This window comes from Leptodactylus fuscus, unplaced genomic scaffold (assembly GCF_031893055.1).
Source record: "Leptodactylus fuscus isolate aLepFus1 unplaced genomic scaffold, aLepFus1.hap2 HAP2_SCAFFOLD_212, whole genome shotgun sequence".
Lineage (NCBI taxonomy): Eukaryota > Metazoa > Chordata > Amphibia > Anura > Leptodactylidae > Leptodactylus > Leptodactylus fuscus.
Window position 1 is genome coordinate 101,355 of NW_027440235.1, and position 14,200 is coordinate 115,554.

The 14,200-nt window shown below is 44.9% G+C and overlaps 1 long non-coding RNA gene across 1 annotated transcript; it reads left to right on the forward strand.

Moving 5' to 3' along the window:
* Positions 1 to 1,722: 1,722 nt before the first annotated feature.
* LOC142187376 (uncharacterized) lies at positions 1,723 to 11,229 on the forward strand. Its single transcript, XR_012712581.1, has 3 exons — positions 1,723 to 1,811; positions 7,349 to 7,510; positions 11,168 to 11,229. It is a non-coding gene; the product is annotated as an uncharacterized LOC142187376 (long non-coding RNA).
* Positions 11,230 to 14,200: the final 2,971 nt, after the last annotated feature.

Here is a 14,200-nt window from a genome sequence, read left to right on the forward strand (position 1 = left end):
CATCCCCTGAGGAGTCCTGGAGGTCTACATGAGCCAACTGTAAGCCCAAACATGACCGACGGCCTATACAAATGTAATACATAAAATAATAGATCTTTATATATATCATATGGAGGCGACTCGGAGTAATTTGGGCTCATTTTCATGGTGGGCACCAATACTGTATAGGGCAGGGGTCTCAAACTCACGGCCCGCGGGCCGCATGCGGCCCCCGAACAATTTTGTGCGGCCCGCACAAGCCTAGGGACGCCGGATCCGCGTTGAATACATTGCGAGATGATTATATCCACTAGCGGCTAGTGGATATAATCATCTCGCAATGTATTCAACGCGCATCCGGCGTCCCTAGCGTGACTAGCCGCTACGTTCCGGTTAGTGGACATATAGGCGCGATGTGATGACGTCACATCATCACATCGCGCCTACAGGTCTATTAGTGAAATTGTAGAGCGCGGTGGGGGAGCGTTGGATGGTGAGTATAAGGGCTAGTTCACACGTGAGTATAAGGGGAGGTTTTTGACAGCGGATTTCGCGTCCAAAACCTCCCCTTATAATGGTGGTCTATGGAGACCACCGGGCTTCTGTTCTCCGCTAGTGGCGAGCTGCTGCTAGCGGAGAAAAGAAAGGACATGTCCTTTCTTCAGGCGGAAGCCGCGCAGTCTCAGCCGCGCGGCTTCCGCCCCCGGCAGCTCCCTCCTATGTCGGCTCATTCATTTGAGCCGACAGCAGAGGGTTAAGCCGCGACAGCGATGGTCGCGGCGGGCGGGTTTTTGACAAGAGAGAGACGCGGCTCGCCGCGTCTCTCTCTGTGTCAAAACCCGCGCGGGCAGTTCACGTGTGAACTAGCCCTAAGTGTTTTTTTTGTTTGTTAAAGAGGACCTTTCACCATTTTGCAGTATATAGAACTGCCTGTGGGCAAAATGGTGAAAGGTCCTCTTTAAACATTGAGGTGGAATGAAGGGGTCATGACACTGGGGGCAGACGAAGGGAGGGGGGAGAACGGCATGACACTGGGGGCAGAGATGGGGGGACATGAATCTGGGGGCAGAGATGGGGGGACATGAATCTGGGGGCAGATATGGGGGGACATGAATCTGGGGGCAGATGAAGGGTGTATATGTAACTGGGGGAAAGGTGGAGGGGGGGCATATAGTTTACGGGTGACTGTATGAGTATTATACAGTGTGGGGACACATGAAAAATGAATGGGCGGAGTCAACATAAAAGTGGGTGGAGCTAAATTTGCCGTGGTGCGGCCCGACGACTGGCTGGGATCTTGTTCTGCGGCCCACATGCTGAGTTGAGTTTGAGACCCCTGGTATAGGGTGTGTATAAGTGGTTTGTGTCACCTGCAGAGTCCTCGTGAAGATCACCTTGTCCTATGTCCTTGGACTCCGGCCACTCATTGTCTGAGATGTCGTCTTTACCTGCTGATTTACATTTAGTAAGAATAAAATCCAAATTATACAAATGTATCTGGAGGAAGAAGCAGAATATGGCCGCAGGCAGCGAGTCCTCACAATACAAGGATTCTACAGGAGCAGGAACCACCAGGAGGAAGAAGCTGCAAGAAGCCAGAAGACGGAAACCATCCCAGAGCCCTGATTGTAATATGACTTGTCCCCGGTCCAAGAATTACACAAAGTCATCTCTTCTTCCTGCTCCTTATACCCTATAAAGACAGCGAGCTCAGGACCCCGCACATCTCCTGTATCCAGCAGACATGACACCAAGAACCGCCGCGCTCCTGCTCCTCCTGTGCTATGGAGGAACCTCAGAGGGGAAACCAGGCGATGGACCACAAGAGAGGGGTAAGGAGAGAGGATCAGTGACATCATACTGAACTCTGCACAGTACTACTTCTCTTATACTGTATATATGGACAGTGCACAGTACTACTTCTCTTATACTGTATATATGGACAATGCACAGTACTACTTCTCTTATACTGTATATATGGGCAGTGCACAGTACTACTTCTCTTATACTGTATATATGGGCAGTGCACAGTACCACTTCTCTTATACTGTATATATGGGCAGTGCACAGTACTACTTCTCTTATACTGTATATATGGACAGTGCACAGTACTACTTCTCTTATACTGTATATATGGACAATGCACAGTACTACTTCTCTTATACTGTATATATGGGCAGTGCACAGTACTACTTCTCTTATACTGTATATATGGACAGTGCACAGTACTACTTCTCTTATACTGTATATATGGGCAGTGCACAGTACCACTTCTCTTATACTGTATATATGGGCAGTGCACAGTACTACTTCTCTTATACTGTATATATGGACAGTGCACAGTACTACTTCTCTTATACTGTATATATGGACAGTGCACAGTACTACTTCTCTTATACTGTATATATGGACAGTGCACAGTACTACTTCTCTTATACTGTATATATGGGCAGTGCACAGTACTACTTCTCTTATACTGTATATATGGACAGTGCACAGTACTACTTCTCTTATACTGTATATCTGGGCAGTGCACAGTACCACTTCTCTTATACTGTATATATGGGCAGTGCGCAGTACTACTTCTCTTATACTGTATATATGGGCAGTGCACAGTACTACTTCTCTTATACTGTATATATGGGCAGTGCACAGTACTACTTCTCTTATACTGTATATATGGGCAGTGCACAGTACTACTTCTCTTATACTGTATATATGGACAATGCACAGTACTACTTCTCTTATACTGTATATATGGACAGTGCACAGTACTACTTCTCTTATACTGTATATATGGGCAGTGCACAGTACTACTTCTCTTATACTGTATATGTGAACAGTGCACAGTACTACTTCTCTTATACTGTATATATGGACAGTGCACAGTACTACTTCTCATATACTGTATATATGGACATGCACAGTACTACTTCTCTTATACTGTATATATGGACAGTGCACAGTACTACTTCCCTTATACTGTATATATGGACAGTGCACAGTACTACTTCTCCTATACTGTATATATGGGCAGTGCACAGTACCACTTCTCTTATACTGTATATATGAACAGTGCACAGTACTACTTCTCTTATACTGTATATATGGGCAGTGCACAGTACTACTTCTCCTATACTGTATATATGGGCAGTGCACAGTACTACTTCTCTTATACTGTATATATGAACAGTGCACAGTACTACTTCTCTTATACTGTATATATGGGCAGTGCACAGTACTACTTCTCTTATACTGTATATATGGGCAGTGCACAGTACCACTTCTCTTATACTGTATATATGGGCAGTGCACAGTACTACTTCTCTTATACTGTATATATGGACAGTGCACAGTACTACTTCTCTTATACTGTATATATGGACAATGCACAGTACTACTTCTCTTATACTGTATATATGGACAATGCACAGTACTACTTCTCTTATACTGTATATATGGGCAGTGCACAGTACTACTTCTCTTATACTGTATATATGGGCAGTGCACAGTACCACTTCTCTTATACTGTATATATGGGCAGTGCACAGTACTACTTCTCTTATACTGTATATATGGACAGTGCACAGTACTACTTCTCTTATACTGTATATATGGACAATGCACAGTACTACTTCTCTTATACTGTATATATGGGCAGTGCACAGTACTACTTCTCTTATACTGTATATATGGACAGTGCACAGTACTACTTCTCTTATACTGTATATATGGGCAGTGCACAGTACCACTTCTCTTATACTGTATATATGGGCAGTGCACAGTACTACTTCTCTTATACTGTATATATGGACAGTGCACAGTACTACTTCTCTTATACTGTATATATGGACAGTGCACAGTACTACTTCTCTTATACTGTATATATGGACAGTGCACAGTACTACTTCTCTTATACTGTATATATGGGCAGTGCACAGTACTACTTCTCTTATACTGTATATATGGACAGTGCACAGTACTACTTCTCTTATACTGTATATCTGGGCAGTGCACAGTACCACTTCTCTTATACTGTATATATGGGCAGTGCGCAGTACTACTTCTCTTATACTGTATATATGGGCAGTGCACAGTACTACTTCTCTTATACTGTATATATGGGCAGTGCACAGTACTACTTCTCTTATACTGTATATATGGGCAGTGCACAGTACTACTTCTCTTATACTGTATATATGGACAATGCACAGTACTACTTCTCTTATACTGTATATATGGACAGTGCACAGTACTACTTCTCTTATACTGTATATATGGGCAGTGCACAGTACTACTTCTCTTATACTGTATATGTGAACAGTGCACAGTACTACTTCTCTTATACTGTATATATGGACAGTGCACAGTACTACTTCTCTTATACTGTATATATGGGCAGTGCACAGTACTACTTCTCTTATACTGTATATGTGAACAGTGCACAGTACTACTTCTCTTATACTGTATATATGGACAGTGCACAGTACTACTTCTCATATACTGTATATATGGACATGCACAGTACTACTTCTCTTATACTGTATATATGGACAGTGCACAGTACTACTTCCCTTATACTGTATATATGGACAGTGCACAGTACTACTTCTCCTATACTGTATATATGGGCAGTGCACAGTACCACTTCTCTTATACTGTATATATGGACAGTGCACAGTACTACTTCTCTTATCCTGTATATATGGGCAGTGCACAGTACTACTTCTCTTATACTGTATATATGGACAGTGCACAGTACTACTTCTCTTATACTGTATATATGGGCAGTGCACAGTACCACTTCTCTTATACTGTATATATGGACAGTGCACAGTACTACTTCTCCTATACTGTATATATGGACAGTGCACAGTACTACTTCTCTTATACTGTATATATGGGCAGTGCACAGTACTACTTCTCTTATACTGTATATATGGACAGTGCACAGTACTACTTCTCTTATACTGTATATATGGGCAGTGCACAGTACTACTTCTCTTATACTGTATATATGGGCAGTGCACAGTACTACTTCTCTTATACTGTATATATGGACAGTGCACAGTACTACTTCTCTTATACTGTATATATGGGCAGTGCACAGTACCACTTCTCTTATACTGTATATATGGACAGTGCACAGTACTACTTCTCTTATACTGTATATATGGACAGTGCACAGTACCACTTCTCTTATCCTGTATATATGGACAGTGCACAGTACTACTTCTCTTATACTGTATATATGGACAGTGCACAGTACTACTTCTCTTATACTGTATATATGGACAGTGCACAGTACTACTTCTCTTATACTGTATATATGGACAGTGCACAGTACTACTTCTCTTATCCTGTATATATGGACAGTGCACAGTACTACTTCTCTTATACTGTATATATGGACAGTGCACAGTACTACTTCTCTTATCCTGTATATATGGACAGTGCACAGTACTACTTCTCTTATACTGTATATATGGACAGTGCACAGTACTACTTCTCTTATACTGTATATATGGACAGTGCACAGTACTACTTCTCTTATACTGTATATATGGGCAGTGCACAGTACTACTTCTCTTATACTGTATATATGGACAGTGCACAGTACTACTTCTCTTATACTGTATATATGGGCAGTGCACAGTACTACTTCTCTTGTACTGTATATATATGGACAGTGCACAGTACTACTTCTCTTATACTGTATATATGGGCAGTGCACAGTACTACTTCTCTTATACTGTATATATGGGCAGTGCACAGTACTACTTCTCTTATACTGTATATATGGGCAGTGCACAGTACTACTTCTCTTATACTGTATATATGGGCAGTGCACAGTACTACTTCTCTTGTACTGTATATATATGGACAGTGCACAGTACTACTTCTCTTATACTGTATATATGGGCAGTGCACAGTACCACTTCTCTTATACTGTATATATGGGCAGTGCACAGTACCACTTCTCTTATACTGTATATATGGACAGTGCACAGTACTACTTCTCTTATACTGTATATATGGACAGTGCACAGTACTACTTCTCTTATACTGTATATATGGACAGTGCACAGTACTACTTCTCTTATACTGTATATATGGACAGTGCACAGTACTACTTCTCTTATACTGTATATATGGACAGTGCACAGTACTACTTCTCTTATACTGTATATATGGACAGTGCACAGTACTACTTCTCTTATACTGTATATATGGACAGTGCACAGTACTACTTCTCTTATACTGTATATATGGACAGTGCACAGTACTACTTCTCTTATCCTGTATATATGGACAGTGCACAGTACTACTTCCCTTATACTGTATATATGGGCAGTGCACAGTACCACTTCTCTTATACTGTATATATGGGCAGTGCACAGTACCACTTCTCTTATACTGTATATATGGACAGTGCACAGTACTACTTCTCTTATACTGTATATATGGACAGTGCACAGTACTACTTCTCTTATACTGTATATATGGACAGTGCACAGTACTACTTCTCTTATACTGTATATATGGGCAGTGCACAGTACTACTTCTCTTATACTGTATATATGGACAGTGCACAGTACTACTTCTCTTCTTCTGTATATATGAGCAGTGCACAGTACTACTTCTCTTATACTGTATATATGGACAGTGCACAGTACTACTTCTCTTATCCTGTATATATGGACAGTGCACAGTACTACTTCTCTTATACTGTATATATGGACAGTGCACAGTACTACTTCTCTTATACTGTATATATGGACAGTGCACAGTACTACTTCTCTTATACTGTATATATGGACAGTGCACAGTACTACTTCTCTTATACTGTATATATGGGCAGTGCACAGTACTACTTCTCTTATACTGTATATATGGGCAGTGCACAGTACTACTTCTCTTCTACTGTATATATGGGCAGTGCACAGTACTACTTCTCTTATATATATGGACAGTGCACAGTACTACTTCTCTTATATATATGGACAGTGCACAGTACTACTTCTCATATATATATGGACAGTGCACAGTACTACTTCTCATATATATATGGACAGTGCACAGTACCACTTCTCTTATATATATGGACAGTGCACAGTACTACTTCTCTTATATATATGGACAGTGCACAGTACTACTTCTCATATATATATGGACAGTGCACAGTACTACTTCTCATATATATATGGACAGTGCACAGTACTACTTCTCATATATATATGGACAGTGCACAGTACTACTTCTCTTATATATATGGACATTGCACAGTACTACTTCTCTTATATATATATATATATGGACAGTGTATGGTGTATTTTAGTTCTTATTGTCTGTTTTGTGTCTTTATTAGCTCCTGGACATGTGGGGTGCCCTCTTGTTGCCCCTGATCCGACTTGTGCCCCACGCTCCTCTTCCTCTTCTCCGGGGTGCACTAGTAACAGTGACTGCAGTGGCGGCCTGATTTGCTGCCGTCAGGCTTGTGGTGTCGACCTGTGTGTTTCTCCTGCCCCCAGTAAGTGACAGATAAGTATTTCCTTTGCATTAGTCATTGCACCTGCAGCTCCTCTTTGTCTCCTCCCTGCTCCCCTATAGCACATATCGGGGTACCCTATAGAGCTGCCGCCCTGCTCCTGTAGTTTCCTATCAGTTACTGAGCTGTAATGGTTAAGGGCGTTTTCCAGGTGATGAGACGGCAGGATAGGAAGCACAGCGCCTTACATGTTGTAGTGGCTGCTCTTGGTATGACATCCCAATACCCTTGGCGTGACCTATGACTGCGTCCTCACTGATCTGTGACGTCTCACTTATGTGTGATCATTGGGACTCCCCCTCACACCCCCGCAGATCCCATAGGTGAACCTAACCTTTATGGTGCTTGAGACAGATTATAGAAAGACGCCCTCCCCCAAAAAAGGAAATAAATTGTGTGATGGGGCCCCCTAATTAGGATACACCCCCTATTGGCAGATCAAAAACTCCTCTGATTTGGCCCCCACATATCGCTTCTCTTCAACACAATACCATGACCCCCTTTTTCCATCCCCCCACATGGTATATGTCCCCCTTTTTCCATCCCCCCACATGGTATATGTCCCCCTTTTTCCATCCCCCCACATGGTATATGACCCCCTTTTTCCATCCCCCCACATGGTATATGTCCCCCTTTTTCCATCCCCCATATGGTATATGTCCCCCTTTTTCCATCCCCCCACATGGTATATGACCCCCTTTTTCCATCCCCCCCCATGGTATATGTCCCCCTTTTTCCATCCCCCCCATGGTATATGACCCTCTTTTTCCATCCCCCACATGGTATATGACCCTCTTTTTCCATCCCCCACATGGTATATGACCCTCTTTTTCCATCCCCCCACATGGTATATGACCCCCTTTTTCCATCCCCCCCATGGTATATGTCCCCCTTTTTCCATCCCCCCACATGGTATATGTCCCCCTTTTTCCATCCCCCACATGGTATATGTCCCCCTTTTTCCATCCCCCCCCATGGTATATGTCCCCCTTTTTCCATCCCCCCCCATGGTATATGACCCTCTTTTTCCATCCCCCCACATGGTATATGACCCCCTTTTTCCATCCCCCCACATGGTATATGACCCCCTTTCTCTGACCCATTACACTTTATATGACCCCTTTTTTAACCCCACCCCCACACAGAGAATCGCCCAATAATGTTTAATCACCTGTCCACATCGCCTTCTGCTGCCACCACCGGGGTACGCTGTTGCCGCCGATACACTTACACCATAATGTAGTAGAGCTCTGGGACACTACATACAGTGCCGTGGCGTTCTTCAGCACCATGATGTAGGTTTAGCCGCGGCAGCGGAGGGCGGCCTGGACAGGTGAGTAACCATTACCGGCAGGCGCAGGGCTGTCTCCACACAGCGCCCCCAGGTAGAGGGAGCATAAGACAGGTAACACATCATATCTGCATACAGGAGGGCCAGCACTTAGGGGGATCCACCACCAGTATAGAGAGGGTCCCTAGGGGTGGCCCTGGAGTATCCAGCCACGGGGCGCCACAGATCTGCACATCTCATAAGAGTCTCTCACTTCTCATACACACAGTCTCCAGTCTTAGCATAGTGTCTTCTCTATGTATAAACTCAAACCAGGAGGGTCCGTCCAGGCCTGGTCCAGAATCACTCCATGAAGTGTAGACAGTGCCACGTAGCCCAATAATTGGAGCCATCCAAAAATATCTGCAAAATTATAGTCTCATATTAATGATTTCATGTGTATTGTTATAAAACCCTTGTCATCGGTCAAAACTAGCAAAACAGCAGCTGTGGCTGAAAGTCAAAGCTTGACTTAAAGGGATTCTATCATTAGAAACCCTTTTTAAACTAAATACACATAGGAATAGCCTTAAGAAAGGCTATTCTTCTCTTACCTCCTGTTCGGCCACAGGCAAATGGCCGACACACATGAGCAGTCACCACTTTTAGACGAAGAAAAGAGGAGTGCAAGAGAAGAAGACGGAGGCCGTCACTAGAGAGTTTTCAAGCAGCACTGGGGACACCTCCAATACTGCGAGAAAACTCATTTACATAAGGAAGAAAGAAAACATTTCTCCAGAAAGGCGGCAGAATAATAAAGGTAAAAGAAGAATAGACTTTCTTAAGGATATTCCTATGTGTATTTGGTTTAAAAAGGGTTTCTAATGATAGTATCCCTTGTGAGAGAGTGAAGGGTGTGGTCTGGGAAGACACGTATGTCCCAGCCAGGGTGATTGGTAAAGACTCACACCAGGGAGGTCAGCTGACTAATCAGGCCCTAATAACAGTCTGAGTGTGAGGACTAGCAGGGTGACACCACACTGACAGAGCTGACCTGTCCAGACCGGACCTCCAAAGCAGGTACTGTGCCACCCGTTGTTATTGCCAAGGTGGGAGACTGGTAGCCAGTCTCCTGTATAGTCAGGGAAAAGTTTTCTTACGTTTAAGTTAGTTTCTCAGCCGAGAAGGATTTTTTTTTTGTTTATCCTGTGGCTTTGCAAAAGCAGTGTATGTGCTACATGTGAATAAAGCCTGAACCAGTGCCGCACCTCCCATGAGGCGACCTGAAGCGAGCGCTTCAGGCGGCACTATGCCAGGGCCTCAGGGAGGGCGGCTGTCCTGGACTAGCTTATCACCGAGCGGTGGTTTGGGGAGGCCACTGGAGAAGCGCTGCTCCGGCAGCCTCCCCTCACGCTCAGCAGAGAGCAGGCAGTCTCCGGGCCTACTCTCTGCCGGCGAACGGGGCTAAGCCCCGCCCCTTCACTCGGCCCCGCCTCCGATCCGCCCGGCCACGCCCCCGATCCGCCCCCTCCTCCCGACGGGGGGGGGGGGGCGGTTTTCTGCAGTTAGCTCGGGCGGCGAAAGGGGAAGGTTCACCCCTGGCCTGAACCTGTGTGCAATCCAGTGGCTGTGTCCCTGTTTCCTGCACTGCTACCGAGCATCTACCTGAGAGCTTCCCCACACCCTTTAATGGAAAGAAGAGCACTTTGTCAAATTTTAGAAAATAAAAAAGTAAAACAACAACAGCAAAAATTACTGCACAAAAGAATTCAGGTTTAATTTCACGAGTATCAGACAAAACCATCGGATGAGCGCTACACAAAGATTATAGGCGGTCAAGCTTTAACTTTCTACCACAGCTGCTTCTATCTGGCAGTGTTTTTCTGTTTTTATATACGTGACACCTGTACAGACCTCAGTACAGCCAGTAACTCAGCCACTCGGGTCACGGACGCCCCCACCAGAGGTGAATCAGTGATCAGTCCCCTTTGGATCTGTCACATTGTGTTATATCTCACCCCTCAATAAGTATATAGAAAGTCCCACAAATAAACAGATAAAAGTAATAAAGTGTATCCACACCAGTATAAGAGACGTGACTGAGAATAAAAGATGGCGCTGCCGATGTCGGGGTGTCAGGGAGAGTTCAGCTGAAAAGTAGGAGTGCCCTGGTCATTGTATCCCGTACCTGTAAGGGACTCGGTGTGGAAGGAATCTCTCCCTACTTGTCGTTACTTCTGTTCTCCTTACTATTACTTTCTTCTATTGGATATCTTCCTGCTCTATAACATCCTGCAGCAGATTGACAGCATTATCATGTGCAGCTTCTCCCCACCACTCACCAACATGACATGTTTATTGTCTTTCAGTCAATTGGCCTTAGCCCTGGCCTTGGCATACTAAGAAGTGAAGATTGTGGAGATGACGGGATGGATTCTCAGAAGACTGTCCACATGTCAGCAGCAGATCTGCTCCAATGACGTCTCCTCCTAATAAATAAAGTCTCTGACACTAAACTCTTGTGATATTGACTCCTTATAAATCCCACAACCTCCCTGGTGACCCGCAGACTCTTCATGTCCTGTATCGCTAATCGACCAGTGTCAGACACCACAATGGAGGCCGATCTCACCGCTCCGGTGTCTGACCAAGGCCGAGCAGTGAGAAGTGACAAGTTACTGCACATTAGGGCTGAGCCGATCTGGAGATTTCAGGATCGATTTTAAAATCTGATTTCCGATGATTTTCCAGCCGATCCCGATTGTGAAATTTGCTCGATCGCCGATTGGGATCCGATCTTTCCCGATTCCACAACCCTACTGCGCATCTAACAATTCAGAAAGGACCTGACTGAGTTCCCGGATAAATTAGTCGATCATTTCTCACGGGATCCCAACACAACTTCTTCTGAGTTTTCATCTTCTGAACCGGAAATTTTGGATTCTGATGGAGCCTCCAAAATAGTGGAAGGACCAGAGAAGAGGGGAGAGGTACAGATAGAGGAAGGGAACAATGGGGACTAAGAGGAAGAGAGAACAATGATTGGAAATAAGAGCAAAGAATTCGGGTCAGGTCACCCCCCTAAGTATAGGACAATGGATAAGAATAGACATGAGATGCATTAGTACGGGATCTGCATGGTATAAATAATCGGCTCCTCCAATATCGTCTCCATGCTGGGCAACGACTGAAGAAGTGGTGGCGGGGCCAGTGATGTTTGTTATGGAGACCTCCTCTATAGGATACCCCCTGTATCACCATGTATACACAAGACCCCAATAGTCTGTCCATTATACAGTGCAGGGTCGCCTAGATCATGGTGCACCAGGGTTACCAGAGTCCAGGAGGGCCAGTACCGCATGCCCTGCTATAGGCACAGTACACATTTGGGGTTCAGAGGCCGTTTCTGCTGCACAAGTGGGCTGAGCAAACCGGGAAACCGGCCTATAACTGCTGCAGTCCATGGGCTCAGTCCTCAGGGGACAGTGGGAAGCAACGTGACCCAATTCATGGCACCGCCAACATCTGAGACGGTCGGGGCTCCATTCTGAGACCGGGATTTAAAGTTCACAGTCCCCGCTGCCTGTTCCCCCTCTGTGTGCTCTGATCTCTGCCCGCCATCAGATGGGTGTCCCTGACAGTCTAGCATCATTGCCCAGGGCCCAGCGATAAACACTCAGGAGGGCCAGGGCTGGTATCACGGGTAATATATCAGATGTGTCCGGATTTCAGGGGGTCCCTGGGTCCCAAATGTGCACAAAATCTCCTTTTTGATGTCCCCGACTACCCACCCCCACGTGATATCTGACAATGACAACAGACAACCAGGTCTCGGGGGTAGCCGTTGCTCTTTTACTAGCAGGACAAGGTAATACAAATGTACATATGGAGGAATTCTTCACATACAGTACAGCGATCTTTGTAGGCAGTGTCCAATTAGGCAGGTGATGGAGCTTGGGGCAGGAATGCTTTGGATAGTTTAATTAGTAGTTGCTTGGGTAGTTAAACTTGTATATACTTGTAAAGATGGCCTGTGTCCAGGGGGTTAGTCCTCAACAAACTGGGTACACGTATGTAAAAGAGCAAACAGAATTGTCAGCAACGGGAGACCCTCAAATTCTGCCAGACTAGCTATGGGCTTCTTAAATATAGATTTGTCCCAAAGACTTACTGGAATAGAGAGATACGTGTAGAAGTCCCAGATGAGATGGATAAAACAGGTCCGTAAACTTTAGTGCTTGTAGGCTTGGAGTTTCAGAGGAAAACGCTCTCTGAGGAGAATCTTGAGTACAGAGGAAAAGACATCTCTGTTTGGAGTGCTCTTAGAGTTGGCTGCCATTTTCAGCTCCACATGTCTTGTCCTTAGCTCCACACAAAAGACCCAGACAAAAGGTCCCCAACCCCCCTAGAGGGGGCTGTAACTCCTCCTCCTCCAGGCCAGTCAAGGGAGCTGGATTGGTCCTGAAGGTCACCTGATCATAATGGACATTCCTTTACATTGGCAACTCAAATTACAATGGCAAGTATAGGCATGTGTAGTTCACAAAAACATCCACAAGATGGCGCATTAATACCAGAGCGCAATAATTACCAGAGCCAGACCCCTATGTGTGCTGGCTCTGGTAAAATAGGAACACTGGTAAATATATAGAAGGAATGAAGGGGGAGGAAACTCTTTACCTTATATGCAAATGTCCATACCATCTCGGTCTGCAAGGACTATTAAAGGGAATGGGACGAGCAGTACCGGGACATTACAATAACACTAGATTGTCAGTAACACCCTTCTAATGGTGGACACGGATATCGGTGCTGAAACTAATGGACGAGGAGGAGAAGGATGGAGACCATGACTGGAGCCATGTCTGGTCTGGAGATACGAGGGATCCGGGTGCAGTTCTTCTATCTTATACACGTGATGGGGGAGGGGCAGGATGTGTCAGTCCTTATGTCACGTCATTACAGATCGTGTGCAATGTAAATAGTGAAGGGGTTGCAGCGATCACAAACGCACCCGCTGTATCTTCAAGCTGTTTTCCAGCCCGGGTGTTGGATTCCCATCTGATCTCTTACATCTCTTAGACCCTGCAGATCAGCCATTCCCAGTATTGTTTACCTGCCGGCTGCTGCTCACTCCCCGTATTCTGGAGATCTGCAGTTTTGGGTCTTATAGTTGTTTCCCTTTGCAGTATCTGAGCGGGAGGCTGCAGCGCCTATAGCCTCCACTATGATGAATACGCTGTAGGGAGGGGCCCAGATAAACCTTTACATTAGGACCCCAAGACTGTAGTTACACCGCTGCCTATAACCTCAGGTTTATTACCTCCTTATCTTACTCTCCATCTCCTCCTGATCTCATTGTCTTTGTGTCACCTCTCCCCAATGTCCTGAAGAAGGAGCCG